Source organism: Aquarana catesbeiana, linkage group LG13 (genome assembly GCF_042186555.1).
Source record: "Aquarana catesbeiana isolate 2022-GZ linkage group LG13, ASM4218655v1, whole genome shotgun sequence".
Taxonomy (NCBI): Eukaryota; Metazoa; Chordata; class Amphibia; order Anura; family Ranidae; genus Aquarana; species Aquarana catesbeiana.
In genome coordinates, this window is record NC_133336.1 from 17,137,929 (window position 1) to 17,150,515 (window position 12,587).

The 12,587-nt window shown below is 50.1% G+C and overlaps 1 long non-coding RNA gene across 1 annotated transcript; it reads right to left on the reverse strand.

The window, feature by feature from the left end:
- Positions 1 to 5,877: 5,877 nt before the first annotated feature.
- On the reverse strand, positions 5,878 to 7,996 carry LOC141117723 (uncharacterized). Its single transcript, XR_012237204.1, has 2 exons — positions 7,631 to 7,996; positions 5,878 to 5,978 (listed from the first exon to the last, which is right to left on the reverse strand). It is a non-coding gene; the product is annotated as an uncharacterized lncRNA (long non-coding RNA).
- Between the last annotated feature and the right edge of the window lie 4,591 nt (positions 7,997 to 12,587).

Below are 12,587 nucleotides of genomic sequence, written 5' to 3' on the forward strand. Positions count from 1 at the left end.
TTGAAGACACAGTCCTCAATCTTTATCTCTGCCTCCTCAGCAGGAAAGAATGAAGGAACAGGAAGAGCTCTGCACGGTCTCCCTGTTCAATCACAAACTGAAACATAGTATTTTTTTAGCAAACTTTGTTGCAGATTCCTACCTTTTTGTTATTCTGAAGAAATAGCTGTTTGTTTGTCTGTGTCCATGTGCACAGTGAATATGAATGGTAGTGATTTTATCATTATTTACCAGCTGCTGCACCTGCAGGGTTCTAATGAGGAAAGTGTCAGGGTCTGCATCCCTTTAGACATAATTTCCCTTTTGGAAGGATCTCACCACAAATGACATTTTTGTTGCAGGGGATGCCCAAAATCTGACTTGTACCTTAGTGCAGACTTCTGGGAAAATCAGTGAGCCAATCACACTAGCAGGAAATTACATTTCTGGGGGAGGGGGCGTTCTGTATACCATCTGTGTACAGAGCGCCTCCAGGTGGCCGTATTGCATTGTACAATGCTGCAGACTGAAAAGGAATGGTCATTTTTTAACACCGTTCAATTACACTATGACTTGTGTAGCAAGTTGTTGTTTACGCTATATTATTTTTTATTTGCTATTTGTTTCCCACAGAAGTGGAGTTCGAGTTCCCGATATAAAATATTCCCTTCAAGATGAAAATGAATTTTCCAGGAAAGTGGTGGAAGAATAAACAGGTTTGCTGGGCTTAGTGGAGATGTCACTCTGATTGTACATCACCAGTAACTGTCATCTACCTTACATTGGACGGAGGAGGTTACATCGACATTCTCTCCCTAAAACTGCTGTTCTGGCTCGCCCGGCGCTTTCATCCAACATCCTTTTTTATGGGCAATAAACGACGATGTTGTGTTTCCCAGAGAAAAAAAAATAAAACTCCGGCATCAGCCGGCGTTGGACACGGGCGTATCGGCGCGCTGAGATTAGCAGCTCCACAAAACCAAAAAAAGGAACAGATGTTTAATTATTCCTCCACACACTGGCTGCCTCGTATTTCTTCCTCGGTAAGCACCACATTGGTCAATTGTTCTTGCGCTCGTTCTCCACGCCGGACGGAGCTGAAATTGTATCGGCGGTTAATGGCCCGTCGGACGGCCCTTTATTTTTTTTTCCTGGGAGCGTGGCGGAGATGAATACGGAGGATCAGTCTAGTGTTGGCTGCGCGGAATCCGGCACTTCTCTCTCCAGGACTATTAGGACACAGAACTCATTGACGATTTAATCGTGCGGGAAATGCTTACGGCGAGGAATGTGCGAGCGCGGCACGTGCAATGGCGCCAGCCCTTGGGTGTTAAAGAGGACCTCCGGCCGAAAAACAAAAACTTTTTTTTCTATAGTTCTAAATGTGTGTTAGTCTATTCAAGTCATCCAAGATCACTGCCACCCCCTGAACACCATCACCGCTGCCACCCCACTCAACAATACCACTGCCTCCCCCCTCAACACCACTGCCGCTGCCACCCCCCCTCAACACCACTGCTGCCACCCCCCTCAACACTACGACTGCCACCACTGCCACCCCCCTCAACACCACTGCTGCCACCCCCCTAAACACCACTGCTGTCACCCCCCTCAACACCACCGCTGCCACCCCCCTCAACACCATCGCTGCCACCTCCCCTCAACACCACTGCTGCCACGCCCCCTCAACACTACGACTGCCACCCCCCTCAACACCACCGCCGCTGTCACCCCCCCTCAACACCACTGCTGCCACGCCCCCTCAACACTACGACTGCCACCCCCCTCAACACCACTGCTGCCACCCCCCCTCAACACCACTGCCGCTGCCACCCACCCTCAACACCACTGCTGCCACCCCCCTCAACACTATGACTGCCACCACTGCCACCCCCCCTCAACACCACCGCCGCTTCCATCCCCCTCAACACCACCGCTGCCACCCCCCCAACACTACCACTGCCACCCCCCCTCAACACCACCGCCGCTGCCAGCCCCCCTCAACACCACCGTTGCACCCCCTCAACACTACTACTGTCACTGATGCCACCCCCCTCAACACCACCACCGCTGCCACCCCCCCTCAACACCACCACCTCTTCTACCCCCCTCAACACCACCGCTGACACCCCCTCAACACCACTGCCACCCCCCCTCAACAACAACGCTGCCACCCCCATCAACACTACCACTGCCACCTCCCTCAACACTATGACTGCCACCACTGCCATACCCCCAACACTGCCGCTGCCACCCCCCCTCAACACCACCACTGCCACCGCTGCCACCCCTCTCAACACCACCGCTGCCACCCCCCTCAACACCACCGCCGCTGCCACCCCCCTCAACACCACCGTTGCCACCCCCTCAACACCACCGTTGCCACCTCTGCCACCCCCCCAACACCACCACTGCTTCCACCCCATCTCAACACTACCACTGCCTAAACTTTGCAATATTTGCCCACTCTACTGTACTAACGACACAGGCAGGGCCGGCCCGTCCATTAGGGGTCCCCTCAACACCACCGCTGCCACCCCCTTACAACTACCACTGTCACTGATGCCACCCCCCTCAACACCACCACCGCTGCCACCCCCCCCTCAACACTACCACTGTCACTGATGCCACCCCCTCAACACCACCGCTGACACCCCCCTCAACACCACTGCCACCCCCCCTCAACAACAACGCTGCCACCCCGTCAACACTACCACCCCCCTCAACACCATGACTGCCACCACTGCCACCCCCAACACCGCCGCTGCCACCCCCCCTCAACACCACCACTGCCATGCCCCCTCAACACCACCACTGCCACCGCTGCCACCCCCTCTCAACATCACCGCTGCCACCCCCCTCAACACTATCACTGCCACCCCCCCTCAACACCACCACCGCTGCCACCCCCCTCAACACCACCGCCGCTGCTACCCCCCTCAACACCACCATTGCCACCCCCTCAACACTACCACTGCCACCCCCCCAACACCACCACTGCTTCCACCCCATCTCAACACTACCACTGCCTAGACTTTGCAATATTTGCCCACTCTACTGTACTAACGACACAGGCAGTGGCGGCCCGTCCATTAGGGGCCCCCAGGCACCGCCCCCTCTCTCCACGCCACCCTCCTATAAGCAATGGATAGATTCATGCATCCAGGTGTGTTACAACAGTGAATGAATATTCGCTTGTTAAAACACTGATCGTCAATCTGGCCAACCAGTGTGAGACCCGTTTTCCAATTATCCGAAAAGAGAAGACTCCCGATTGGCCGCTGAGGGGGGGGGGGACGGAAGCCGCCTCAACCATGATGACCCGTGGAGAGCAGGAGAACGGGAAGCCACCGCTGCCGAGCAGGGGAACCCACCGATGATGGGGTAAGTGCTACAGTATGTCGGCTGCCACTGGACACTGGGTGGGAAGGGGTTAACATCTAGGGCCAATCAAAGGGTTAACTGCATGCCTAATAGTGTGTAATATGTGCTGCTTTTACTAAGAGACGAAACAGCCGGATTGCTGCTCTGTGTACAGGGTATTGTGTGTTTGTAAACACAGAGCTCTGTGCTGTGATTGGGAAAATGCAAAGTGATCTCTGAATGGTGCAGCTGCTTGGAAGTTAATGGAGGTCACTGTAGTAGCAGTGTAGCATCGGTGTCTACTTCAGTGATTTCCAGGCTTCTGGAAGGATCCCACAGGTATAGCATATACTGTACATAGTTGGTCCAAGCTGAATCAATATAACTATGTAAAAATATCCATTCCTGGAATTTATCTTTAACCCCATTATGACGCTGAAAGTCACATGTCCTGTAGGCTGCAAGAAAAAAGAAAAATAATTGCATTTAAATGCTCCTGAAGTGTACCTTTAAAGCTGAACTCTGCGATCAGCAAATATTGTCTAAATCCATTCATCATGTGTATTCTTCTTGAATCTCGGTGAGCTTTGTGTATTTCTTCCAGATCTGTTCAGTAATCCAGTGTGAGACTTCCTGTAATAAAGACCGCTCAATGCTGCTCTCTCTACTTGTGCAGGGGGACTGGTCTTGTCTCCTCCTCACGCCTTCCATCCCAACCCCCCCCCCACAGCTCTGCTCTCTGTACAGGTTATGTACACCACAGCGATGATGTCACTGTTACTTCAAGAACTCAATGTCTTGGTTTGCAAAGACATTTGATGCCAGTTCCAGGACAAGGTCATCTAGAGCCAAGGGCAAGGGCAACCTAATTTTAAACCAATAAACATTGAAGATTTTATACTATGAAGGTCTTATCTCTTTTTGGGGCTCAGGTGTGACCGAATCCTTTTCGGGTGGTGAAAGCTTGACAGCGTGATCCCCTCTGGACGATTAAAGGCCGTGGCTGGGTATATAGCCTCAAGCATGAAAGACCTCCTGTTACTGGGTATATTCTTCATGAATCCATGCTGCTAATGATACCATTTTCATTACTAAAATATTGTATATATTCCCTTATCATCCCCTCAAGAGCTTGCATACTATTGATGTTAGGCTAACTGGTCTGTAATTCCCAGGGATGTATTTTGGGCCCTTTTTAAATATTGGTGCTACATTGACTTTTCTCCAATCAGCTGGTACCATTCCAGTCAGTAGACTGTCAGTAAAAGTTAGGAACAATGGTCTGGCAATTACTTGACTGAGTTCCCTGAAGCCCCCCGATTCCCTTGTGAAGATTGAGGAGAAGAATAAATTCAATGCCTTCGCCATCTCCCCATCCTTTGTAACTAGCTGTCCTTCCTCATTCTTTATGGGGCCAATATGGTCTGTCCTCCCTTTTTTACTGTTTACATACTTAAAGAATTTCTTGGGATTTTTTTTGCAATCCTCCGCCATGTGTCATTCGTGTTCTATCTTAGCCACCCTAATTGCACCTTTACATTTCTTGTTGCATTCTTTATAAAGTCTGAATGCTGATGATGATCCCTCAACTGTGTATTTTTTGAAGGCCTTCTCCTTTCCTTTTATATGCATTTTTACATTGGAGTTAAGCAACCCAGGACTTTTGTTTGCTCTTTTAAATGTATTACCCACTGGGATGCATTGGCTAATGACCTTATTTAATATGCTCTTAAAGCAAACCCATCTCTCCTCTGTGTTCTTTGTTCCTAAGATTTTATTCCAATTCATGCCTTCAAACAAGGTTCGTAGTTTAGGGAAGTTGGATCTTTTGAAATTCAGAGTCTTTGTATTCCCCTTATGTTTCCTATTTGTGTGATTTATACTGAAGCCAATTGACCTGTGATCGCTGTTACCTAAATTGCCCCGTATTTCCACATCCGTGATCAGGTCTGTATTGTTGGTAATCAGTAGATCCAGTAACGCTTTATTTCTAGTTGATGCGTCTACCATCTGACCCATAAAATTGTTCTGCAAGAGATTTAGGAACTGGCAAGCCTTAGACAAATGCATGGTTCCCTCCGCCCAGTCTATGTCTGTATAATTAAATAGACCCATTATGATAACACTTCCCATCCTTGCTGCTAATCCAACTTGTGATAGGAGATCCGTCTCCCAGTGGCGGCTGGTGAAGTTTTAGGATGGGGGGGCGCCAGACCCCGCCCTTCCTTTTTGACCCCTCCCACTTGATGGAAATGGGCGTGGTTTCAGCGAAATAGTGGGCGTGGCTCTAAGGTGGTGTGGTTGGCGTCTGAGATAAACGAGGGATGGAGGGAGAGAGGGACAGCAGGCCTAGATCCTACACAACAAAAGAAATGTGTATTCTACAAAGTTTAACAATCAGCAGATAAAGATACTCCAAACACCTGGTGTTAGCGCTTCAATCATCCCGGCACCATGGTTGTTATGGTGTCAGGATGATTGAAGCTCATTATTACTATTATTACATTGTAAAATAATATGAAATCGTTCAACTCACCATAATGCAGAATCAGTGGGAGCCCCGAGTGTGTCACTAGCCACGTCGCCTGTCACCAGATGCCATCAGGTGTCCCCAGCAGTCCCTTCTTACATGCAGCCTGTGTCACATCAAATGCAGCCTCTGTCACATCAAATGCAGCCTCTGTCCCCCCCCCAAAATGCAGCCTCTGTCCCCTTACATCAGAGTTGCCATCAGTGTCCCCCCACAGCATGTGTCCCCATCAGAGCCCCCCACAGCAGGTGTCCCCCACAGCAGGGTGTCTCCATCAGAATCCCCCCACAGCAGGTGTCCCCATCAGAGTCCCCCCACAGCAGGTGTCCCCATCAGAATCCCCCCACAGCAGGTGTCCCCATCAGAGTCCCCCCACAGCAGGTGTCTCCATCAGAGCCCCCCACCAGAGCCCCCCACAGCAGGTGTCCCCTATCAAAGCCCCCCACAGCAGGTGTCCCCCATCAAAGCCCCCCACAGCAGGTGTCCCCCATCAAAGCCCCCCACAGCAGGTGTCCCCCATCAGAGCCCCCCACAGCAGGTGTCCCCTATCAAAGCCCCCCACAGCAGGTGTCCCCCATCAGAGTCCCCCCACAGCAGGTGTCCCCCATCAGAGCCCCCCACAGCAGGTGTCTCAATCAGAGTCCCCCCACAGCAGGTGTCCCCATCAGAGTCCCCCCAAAACAGGAGTCGCCCATCAGAGCCCCCCACAGCAGGTGTCCCCCATCAGAGCCCCCCACCAGAGCCCCCCACAGCAGGTGTCCCCTATCAAAGCCCCCCACAGCAGGTGTCCCCCATCAGAGTCCCCCCCACAGCAGGTGTCCCCCATCAGAGTCCCCCCCACAGCAGGTGTCTCCATCAGAGTCCCCCCACAGCAGGTGTCCCCTATCAAAGCCCCCCACAGCAGGTGTCCCCTATCAAAGCCCCCCACAGCAGGTGTCCCCTATCAAAGCCCCCCACAGCAGGTGTCCCCTATCAAAGCCCCCCACAGCAGGTGTCCCCCATCAGAGCCCCCCCACAGCAGGTGTCCCCCATCAGAGCCCCCCACAGCAGGTGTCCCCTATCAAAGCCCCCCACAGCAGGTGTCCCCCATCAGAGTCCCCCCACAGCAGGTGTCCCCCATCAGAGCCCCCCACAGCAGGTGTCCCCTATCAAAGCTCCCCACAGCAGGTGTCCCCCATCAGAGTCCCCCCACAGCAGGTGTCCCCCATCAGAGCCCCCCACAGCAGGTGTCTGAAGTGCCAAGTAGCTTCCGCCCGGCGCCTGTAGTATGTATTGCTATGGCCGAGCGGAAGCTACTCGGCGCTTCAGAAAACGCCCCAAGGCGGGCTAAACGCCTGCAAATGCAGCGCCACGTCTGCAATCTCGTGATTGCATAGACGTGGCGCTTCCTATAAGTGCACTGTGTCCGGCGTCGCACTCTGTCTGGTGTCCGAACACAGTGCACTTAAGGACCTTTTTTTTCCTTTTTTTTTTTTTTAAAGGGCCAGTATTAAAAAATTTTTTTTTTTTTACTTTTTTTTTTTTTTTTTGCTGCCTGGAGGGGGGGGCAGGTGTCCCCCATCAGAGCCCCCCACAGCAGGTGTCTCAATCAGAGTCCCCCCACAGCAGGTGTCCCCATCAGAGTCCCCCCAAAACAGGAGTCGCCCATCAGAGCCCCCCACAGCAGGTGTCCCCATCAGAGCCCCCCACAGCAGTTGTCCCCATCAGAGCCCCCCCCTCAGCAGGTGTCCCCCCGATTCTCCACACAGCGGTACTTACCTTCAGTCTCCTGCGGTGTCCTCCTCCTCACACTGGCACCAGCATTCTTCCTGCTTCCTCTCTCGGGCGCAATGAGAGAGAGAACCAGGAAGTGACATCTGCCTCAGGGCAGATGTCAATCAAATCTGAAGTGCCAAGTAGCTTCCGCCCGGCGCCTGTAGTATGTATTGCTATGGCCGAGCGGAAGCTACTCGGCGCTTCAGAAAACGCCCCAAGGCGGGCTAAACGCCCGCAAATGCAGCGCCACGTCTGCAATCTCGTGATTGCATAGACGTGGCGCTTCCTATAAGTGCACTGTGTCCGGCGTCCGAACACAGTGCACTTAAGGACCTTTTTTTTCCTTTTTTTTTTTTTTTAAAGGGCCAGTATTAAAAAAATTTTTTTTTTGACTTTTTTTTTTTTTTTTTTTTGCTGCCTGGAGGGGGGGGGGGCGGCGCCCAGGCGCCCCCTATGGACGGGCCGCCACTGCCGTCTCCTCCTCCTCTCTCTCTTCATCCCTTTGGAGCTCTACCCATAAGGATTCCACCTCCTCCCTAGCTCCCTCAGTGATGTCTTCTCTTACATTCACTCCCCCCCTTCTTTATCCTCTCTATCCTTGGGGTGAAGGGTATACCCTTGAATGGTTGCCAGCCAATCATGAGAGCTGTTGAACCAGGTCTCTGAAATTCCCACAAAATCCAAATCTTCCTCGTACAACAGTATCTCTAGTTCACCCATCTTGTCCGCCGAGCTCCTGGTATTGGTGAACATGCTAAGTAGTTTAGACCAGTCGCATACTATCCTCTTATTGGGTGTTCCGAGATTGCAACTAGGACTTGTTACTATACTTACCTTGGGTTTATGTGCTTTAGTCAACTTACCACTAATGCCCCCAATACTACCCTCTGGAATATGTTCCGCACTATCTCTACCTCTGGGCCCTCTAATCATCCCTACTAGCACAAATACCCCCCCCCCCCCCCGTTAAAATAATTCAATAATTCCCTCCTAGCACAATTCCCCTACCCCCTCTACCATATCACCAATTCTAGCACAAACCCACCAAATCCCCCCCACCTACCACAAATCCTCTTCCCCCCATCCCCCCTCTCAGGACAAGGTCATCTAGCACAAGGTCATCTAGAGCCCAGGGCAAGCATGCCAGACTGCACACACTCCCCCAACCAAGATGTATAAGCATTATGTGTCAGCAAAAATCCCCCACCCCCCCAAAAAAAAAAATACTGAGCACTAATCTGCATGCTTACCCCCCTATTCCCCTTCCTCCCAGTACAAATTCACCTCCCTGTTGAATTTCCCCCCTCCCAGCACAAATTTATGCCCCCCATTCCCAAAATCCCCCCAGCACAAATGCCCCCTCCCCCAACAACAAAAAAAATCACCCCTGCTAGTAAATATCCTCCTAGTACAAATCCTCTCCCCCACTCAAAATCTCCCCTTCCAACACAAATACCCCCTCCCCCCCGAATTTCCCCTCCTAGCACAGATACCCCCTAATCATCCCTACTAGCACAAATAGCCTCCCCCCATAAAAAATTCCCTTCCTAGCACAATTCCCCTACCCACTCTACCTTTTCACTACAAGAACAAACCCGCCAAATCCCCCACACCTACCACAAATCCTCTTCCTCCATACCCCCTCCCAACAAAAATCCCCCTAAAAACACCACTCCTAGCACACTCCTCTCCTAGAACAATTCTTACCCCGTTGCTCCCCAGATTCTCCCTCCCAACACAAATCTCCTCCCCCAATCTCATTGTGGTGCTTCCCCCACCTCACATGAAACCACAGTGCCCAGGGCAACTGCCCCCTCCTGCCCACCCCAGATTGACGCACACAAAAGTGGATTATTATCCTTTGTTACTACTGAGAAATATATTTCAATTTTTGTACCATTTTTTTGAGTCCAGCTTTCATTTTTCAGCCAGAAAGCAATCGGAAAAATATTCCGGGCCCGCAAGAAACGTCAAGTTAATTACACCAAGAGAAATGCTTATTCTCCACAAATTGAAATCTGGGGAGATTAAATCAAACATCTTAATTAGTAGACATTGATCACAGAGCTATTTGTCAACTCTTGTTGCCAATAATGAGGAACCCTCCAAAGCCGAATGAACGGGGACAAAACAAAGTGGAAACTATCCCATGGAATCGGAGATGCCGGCCTGGAACGTCAGCTCTGTGTGTTTAACCCCGTCCTTGTTGGGGGGTTGCGGGGGGACTGGCACTGGCGGTGGGAGCTAATTAAAAGGCTGTGTTCATTTGTTTATTCTAAAGCCAGCCTTGGACGCGGTTCTGAAAGAAATCAGAATAGACAGGATTTAACCACTTCAGCCCCGGAAGGATTTACCCACTTCCTGACCGGGCCATTTTTTGCGATACGGCACTGCCTCACTTTAACTGACAATTGCGCGGTCGTGCAATGCTTTACCCATATAAAATTGATGTCCTCATTTTCCCATAAATAGAGATTACTTTTGGTGGTATTTGATCACCTCTGCGTTTTTTATTTTTTTCGCTATAAACAAAAAAAGACTGACAATTTTGAAAAAAAAAAACAATATTTTTAACTTTTTAACTTTAACTCCTTAGTTTAGGCCGATATGTATTCTTCTACATATTTTTGGTAAAAAAATAATCCCAATTAGCGTATATTGATTGCTTTACGCAAAAGTTATCACGTCTACAAAATCAAAGGGTTAAATGTTCCGTAGGGGTTTGTCACTGTGGGGGGAGGAGACTGACTGGTAGTAGAGAGAGACGCTGTTCCTGATCACTAGGAACAGACAATCTCACTCTACTCTCCTGTCAGAATGGTGATCTGGTTTGTTTACATTGACAGATCCCCGTTCTGCCTCTCTGTGGAGCGATCGCAGGTGGCCGGCCGGCAGACATCAAGTCAGCCGGGACCGCTGATTGGCTCCCCCCCCCGCTAGCGAATGGGCACAGATCACCGTGTACGCACCCGGCGTACAATGACGGCGATTCGCGCAGCCGAGCCAACCTGCTGCAGTATAACTGCGGCGGCTGGTCAGCGAGTGGTTAAATGTCGCAGTTTTAATGCAAACGTGTCTTGAGAAAAGCACGCGGGCTGCCATTGATGGGCTCCTTTTGAAAGTGCTAGCTGCCTGGCAGCTGCCACCTCTACGCCATACCTCTACGCCATACACAGCACAGCTTATCCAAGGTAGCACCATTGCATCATGGAAATGCTTTTTTTCTTGGTCTAAGCCAGCTCACTGGAATGTTGTGCTGAGGGCCTGGGGCTTAAAAGTGTGTATGGCAGTGGCGGCTGGTGCTCAAAATTTTTTTTTGGGGGGGGGGCGCAAACAAACTGAAAAATTCTGAAAAATACTGAAACCAAAACATCAATTGCAGCCTCACTGTGTCCATCATATGCCTCCAACTGTGCCCATCATATGCAGCCAACTGTGCCCATCATATGCAAACTATGTGCCCAGTAGGGATGAGCCGAACACCCCCCGGTTCGGTTCGCACCAGAACCCGCGAACGGACCGAAAGTTCGCACGAACATTAGAACCCCATTGACGTCTATGGGACTCGAACGTTCGAAATCAAAAGTGCTCATTTTAAAGGCTAATTTGCATGGTATTGTCCTAAAAAGGGTTTGGGGACCCGGGTCCTACCCCAGGGGACATGTATCAATGCAAAAAAAACTTTTAAAAACGGCCGTTTTTTCGGGAGCAGTGATTTTAATGATGCTTAAAGTAAAAAAAAAAAAAGTGAAATATTCCTTTAAATATCGTACCTGGGGGGTGTCTATAGTATGCCTGTAAAGTGACACGTGTTTCCCATGTTTAGAACAGTCCCTGCACCAAATGTCATTTTTAAAGGAAAAAATCTCATTTAAAACTGCTTGCGGGTTTAATGTCATGTCGGGTCATGGCAATATGGATGAAAATCAGTGAGACAAACGGCATGGGTACCCCCCAGTCCATTACCAGGCCCTTTGGGTCTTGTATGGATATTAAGGGGAACCCCGCACCCAAATTAAAATAAGGAAAGGTGTGGGGCCACCAGGTCCTATATACTCTGAACAGCAGTATACAGGCGGTGCAAACAAGACAGGGACTGTAGGTTTGTTGTTAACTAGAATCTGTAATTTTGAACATTTTTAACGTGTTTAGCTCCAGCCAAAAAATCTTTTCTAAGCTTTTTGGAAAACATAGGGAAGGGTTATCACCCCTGTGACATTTGTTTTGCTGTCTTTCCTCCTCTTCAGAAGATTTCACCTCACTTTTTTGTCCCAATGAAAAATGTTTTTTGAAAATTTGGGTTTTTTTGTGGAACAAGGATTGGAAAGCATCAGTGGAAAGGAGAAATTGTTTTCCCATATTAACTCTTACAGGAGAGAATTTCCCTTCCTAGGGGTAGATTTCATCTCACTTCCTGTTGTCTTCTTCCGTTTGCAAGTAGGAGTCGTTTGTAAGTTAGATGTTTGAAAGTAGGGTCCTGCCCTATATACTCAGCAGAAATTTGGGCCTTAGGTGTTGCTGTGGCCACAACACTGTAAGCCCTCACAGGGCCCTGCTGTGAAATATTAGATCAAGAATTGTAATTACATGCCCCTGTTGAACAGGAGCTGAAAAATTAGGCCTTAGGCACTGGTGCTGGTGCCACAACACTGCAACCCCTCACAGACACTCTAGTTGGAACGCAGGAACGAGCCCTGCTGCAAAGTATTGCTTCAAAAATTGTAATTACACGCCCCTGTTAGACAGGGGCAGAAAAATTGGGCCTTAGGCACTGGTGCCACAACACTGCAACCCCTCACAGACACTCTAGTTGGAACGCAGGAACGAGCCCTGCTGCAAAGTATTGCATCAAAAATTGTAATTACACGCCCCTGTTAGACAGGGGCAGAAAAATTGGGCCTTAGGCACTGGTGCTGGTGCCACAACACTGCAACCCCTCACAGACACTCTAGTTGGAATG